The following is a 6,000-nucleotide window of genomic DNA, read 5'->3' as shown; positions in this document are numbered from 1 at the left end:
AGTATTGATGTCTCCTCAGAATTTCCTTATACCGTTCACCACAAAGCTCTGTTTTACCTGCACGGATAACATGGCCGAGTATGAAGCTTGCATACTAGGGTCGGAAGAAGCTATTGAGTTGAAGATCAAGATACTAGAAGTATTCGGGGATTCCACTCTAGTGATACATCAGATCAGAGGTAATTGGGAAACAAGACATGCTAACCTAATTCCATACCGGGATTATGTGCTGAAGCTACTCCCAAAATTCGAAAAAATCACTTTCTCTCATATTCATCGAGAAGAGAATCAAATGGCAGATGCCTTAGCAACTTTGGCTTCCATGTACAAATTAATATGGCCCAACCATCAGCCTCACATTGAAATTAGGTGTTTTGGTGAACCTGCACATTGCCTGACGACAGCAGAAGAGCCAGATGGTAAACCCTAGTTCTTTGATATCAAACAATATCTAGAGAAGCGGGAATATCCGGCAGAGGCTTCCAGCCTTGACAAAAGGACCCTCCAGAGGTTGGCATCGAAGTTCCTCTTGAACGGGGAGGTGTTGTACAAGCAGAACTATGACATGGTTTTGTTGAGGTGTGTGGACAAACACGAAGTTGATCAGCTTATGAAGGACATACACGAAGGGTCCTTCGGCACGCACGCAAATGGGCATGCCATGGCAAAGAAAATTCTAAGGGAGGGTTACTACTGGTTAACGATGGAAGCCGACTGTTATCATTACACCAGAGCATGCTACAAATGCCAAATCTATGCTGACAAAATACATGTACCGCTTACCCCACTGAATGTTATAGAATCACCTTGGCCTTTCTCTATGTGGGGAATCGACATGATTGGAATGATAGAACCCAAAGCATCTAATGGACACAGATTTATCTTGGTGGCCATAGACTACTTTACCAAATGGGTGGAAGCCGCATCTTATGTGAATGTCACGAAGCACATAGTCGCCCGTTTCTTAAAAAACAACATCATATGTCGATATGGGATTCCTAACAAAATCATCACTGATAACGGGTCCAATCTCAATAACAAGACCATGAAGGAGTTATGCACAACGTTCAAGATCGAGCATCACAACTCATCACCATATCGGCCTAAGATGAATGGGGTTGTTGAAGCCGCAAACAAAAATATCAAGAAAATCATCCAAAAGATGGTTGTCACGTACAAGGATTGGCATGAGATGTTACCTTTTGCGTTACATGGCTATCGCATGTCGGTACGAACTTCAACAGGGGCAACCCCTTATTCCTTGGTATACAGTATGGAAGCAGTTCTCCCTATAGAAGTAGAGATCCCCTCGATGAGAGTCTTGATGGAGGCTAAGCTAGACGAGGCAGAATGGGTTCAATTAAGGTACGGCGAGCTCAACCTTATTGAGGAGAAACGCTTGAAAGCGTTACGTCACAGTCAACTCTATCAGAGGCGTCTTAAGAAGGCGTTCGACAAGAAAGTTTGTCCCAGGATGTTTCAAGAGGGTGATTTGGTGCTAAAGAAAATCTTGCCCATTCACAAAGACTCCAAAGGGAAATGGACACCAAATTATGAAGGACCATTGGTGGTGGTTAGAGCCTTTTCTGGAGGCGCTCTAATCCTAGCAACTAGGGACGGTGCTGAATTTCCACTTCCCACCAATATTGATGTTGTTAAAAAGTACTTTGCCTAAAAAAGTGGAATAATAAAAGCCGCTAAATCGAAAACCTGAAAAGGCGATTTAGGCAAAAATGGCTATCCCGGTGGATCGAAAACCCGAAAGGGCGACCTAGGAAAAAATTAGGGATAAAAAAAATAAAAAAATTTGACCCGATGAGTTGAAAACCCGAAAGGGCGGCTCAGGAAAAAATGGGTATCCCGATGGATCGAAACTCCGAAAGGGCGGTCTAGACAAAAGTTAGGGTTAATTCCAAGGCAAAGAGCTGTACTTTCAGGCATCTGACGTATCCCTCGAAGACAAAGAATCAATCTACCTAACTTTTCAAAAGCGAGGTGCTCGGACTATCAAAGACATAAGAATCATAGCAGTATGGAAACTCAATAGGAACTCAATTTTTATTGCCGTTTTGTTTCTATGCACAACAATTACCTCATTAAGGAATTGCATATTTATGTGCAATCTCCCATTTAAGGGTCAAATCAATAAAAGAGATATTTTCTCGTCAAAAGTTGTGCCCAAATTATTTTGTGTTCTATCTGTTTGTTTGCAAAGCACCTTTATTTTTGATAAACATCACTCTTAAAATTTTGGAGAAAATAAAACACGTATTTGAACAAAGTGATAAAATTTCTTTTGAAACAGTAAAAGGACAAGTCCTTTAGTCTCCAAGTTCGTTCTTGTTTTTCATAGAGGTGTAAGACTGTTTGCAGGCACCTATGTTCATTCCAATTGCTAATCAGTACCTCTCGTAGATATACTCATGGTATAGCCAAACCGGGGTAAGGCTCAATTGCATTTCCAGCGGAAACATTAATAAATCATGGTTGGAGTATCACGTGTTGAGAAGTCTGAACCCTCCAGTGGCTTGGAGCAACCCAAATATATTCCAAAATCACCTAGTGGGGCATTGAAGCTTGAGCTTCATTAGTCACCCGATAACAAAAGTCCACACTATTGGCATCATTCCCCAAAGCAAAAACGCCTTAACCGGGGCATATCCCAATTACCCATTTGCATACCCGCATACATCATATGCGCCATGTGCATCAATTACATACATAATATTCCTACCAAATAGGAAAATTCACCAAGAAATAATCGTACCAATCATCGGTATACATATGCATAGCCTTGTACGATTCACATTCCTATATGCACATCCTAAATATCCCCAGCAATTGCATACTTGCATGCATCTCATGCATCGTCTCATGCATGGTATTCCCACCTAAAATGGAACACCATACAAAAATCAAATATAAAATATCAGGATCCAAGGTCATTCATGTATATCTTAGACATTCCTCATTTCCAAATAAGTTATTACCTTGCATATGCTCGTAGAATCATTTTCCAGTATGCCACTTTTTCAACTTTATGATTAATAATGATATTCCCAGCATTTTCTTTACTGTTTGAGATGTTGCTTCATCAATATGAAGAGTCTCATTCCAGATTTCTTTTAGAGATACTGCTCTAGTATCCTCGAAGAGTCTTAAATTCAATTAAGGTATCTTTCCCTTGCTGGAATATCTTAATTGTATCATATAAGATGCTGCTTCGACTCGATACAGAGAATCTCATTTTTACTGTTTGAGATGCTGCTTTATCAATATGAAGAGTCTCATTCCAGAATTCTTTTAGAGATACTGCTCTAGTATCCTTGAAGAGTCTTTGATTCAATTAAGGTATCTTTCCCTTGCTGGAATATCTTAATTCTATCATATAAGATGCTGCTTCGATTCGATACAGAGAATCTCATTTTTACTGTTTGAGATGCTGCTTCATCAATATGAAGAGTCTCATTCTAGATTTCTTTTAGAGATACTGCTCTAGTATCTTCGAAGAGTCTTAGATTCAATTAAGGTATCTTTCCCTTGTTGGAACATCTTAATTCTATCATATAAGATGCTGCTTCGACTCGATACAAAGAATCTCATTTTTACTGTTTGAGGTGCTGCTTCATCAATATGAAGAGTCTCATTCCAGATTTCTTTTAGAGATACTGCTCTAGTATCCTCGAAGAGTCTTAGATTCAATTAAGGTATTTTTCCCTTGGTGGAATATCTTAATTGTATCATATAAGATGCTGCTTCGACTCGACACAGAGAATCTCATTTTTACTATTTGAGATGCTGCTTCATCAATATGAAGAGTCTCATTCCAGATTTCTTTTAGAGATACTGCTCTAGTATCCTCGAAAGTCTTAGATTCAATTAAGGTATCTTTCCCTTGCTGGAACATCTTAATTCTATCATATAAGATGTAGCTTCGACTCGATACAGAGAATCTCATTTTTACTGTTTGAGATGCTGCTTCATCAATATGAAGAGTCTCATTCCAGATTTCTTTTAGAGATACTGCTCTAGTATCCTCGAAGAGTCTTAGATTCAATTAAGGTATCTTTCCCTTGCTGGAATATCTTAATTATATCATATAAGATGCTGCTTCGACTCGATACAGAGAATCTCATTTTTACTGTTTGAGATGTTGCTTCATCAATATGAAGAGTCTCATTCCAGATTTCTTTTAGAGATAATGCTCTAGTATCCTCGAAGAGTCTTAGATTCAATTAAGGTATCTTTCCCTTGCTGGAACATCTTAATTCTATCATATAAGATGCTGCGTCGACTCGATACAGAGAATCTCACTTTTACTGTCGAGATGCTGCTTCATCAACATGAAGAGTCTCATTCCAGATTTTTTAGAGATACTGCTCTAGTATCCTCAAAGAGTATTAGATTCAATTAAGGTATCTTTCCCTTGCTGGAACATTTTAATTCTATCATATAAGATGTTGCTTCGACTCGATACAGAGAATCTCAGTTTTACTGTCGAGATGCTGCTTCATCAATGTGAAGAGTCTCATTCCATATATTTTTTAGAGATACTGTTCTAGTATCCTCGAAGAGTCTTAGATCCAATTAAGACATCATTCCTTTGGTCTGGAATATCTTAATTCTATCATATAAGATGCTGCTTCAACTCGATACAGAGAATCTCACTTTTACTGTTAAGATGTTGCTTCATCAATATGAAGAGTCTCATGCCAGATTTTTTAGAGATACTACTCTAGCATCCTGGAAAAGTCTTGAGATTTAGCTAGGGATATCATTACATTACTAACATATCTCGATTATGACATCCAAGACACTGTTCTAACGACTCCCAGAAAGTCTCGGTTGTTCCATTTTACTTTAGGATAATTTCTCTTACTATTTCTCACTACATTTTCTTCCTGTATTTTCTTGGACAAAATTTGGGTCTTTCTTGTATTTAATTATCTCCCACCGCGAATGTACGAAGATTGTTCTCATTTTTACTTTCTGGGTTCGAGGTAATTAAATAGGGGCAGTTGTCATACCCCAATTTCGTCCGAGTAAGAAAATCTTTCACCAGCATTCACAACCAGAAGTTATAAGGCATAAACTCTATCTTAGGGTTTCTCAGCCCTAAGCTACTCCAAAATTCCTAAAGGCACATTCAATACTCACATGTTCATTCTAAAGAAAACTCTCAGTGTCATCAAAACTTTCAACAATTTTTTCAGTGGCGTTTCATCTGTTAAGTTCCTTGTTCATGACCCAAAAAATCTGTTATATTTATCTCTTGTCGCTATTACTAAGGCATGGGATGGTATGCGCATTTTTTAGGCTTGTTGGTTATAAAAGGCCCCTTTTGGTTATCCATGAGACCTTTTTGTTTTAAAAGCCCACTCCTATCAACATGTACACAATTAATATTTCAAGTTCAAGGTGTGGTTCAAATCTTTTTTACACGTACTAGTCCAAGCCCACTCTCTTATTAGCAAGTATTAAAAGCCATTTTTACTTGTGATGATCACTTGATTAGCCCAAGTTTGCAAGCCCATTTTTTACATCCCAAATATTTGTGCCAAGTCTTGATCCTTCATAAGTGTCTAATTTCAAGTTGCATTTTTGAAGCATGTATATGTTTGTTTTAATCTAAGGTTAATTATAGGAAGGGATTATTGTGATGGACAACGTTTTAAGGCTCTCATATTTTACAAACCTATGCGTCGTGATCTTTTGTTGGCTTCGTGGTTGGAGCTGAGCTTTCAATGCATATGATGTGCGTTTCATTTTGTTCTTTTAGTTATATGATTATTTAGCCAATAATAAGTATACTAAAGGCAACCATTTGTGGAACGTTCATTCTTATTTTATTATGGCCCAAACAGTTTTCATCAAGATATTACTTCAAGACTTGAATGTTTAAAAATTGATTACACAAACGAAATTCTAATCTAGGATATTACAGACAATCCAAAAGTTAATACACATTATCCAAAAATACAATATGTTACATATTGAATA

This window comes from Lathyrus oleraceus, chromosome 4 (genome assembly GCF_024323335.1).
Source record: "Lathyrus oleraceus cultivar Zhongwan6 chromosome 4, CAAS_Psat_ZW6_1.0, whole genome shotgun sequence".
NCBI classification, from domain to species: Eukaryota; Viridiplantae; Streptophyta; class Magnoliopsida; order Fabales; family Fabaceae; genus Lathyrus; species Lathyrus oleraceus.
Note: the sequence above shows the minus strand (reverse complement) of the source record.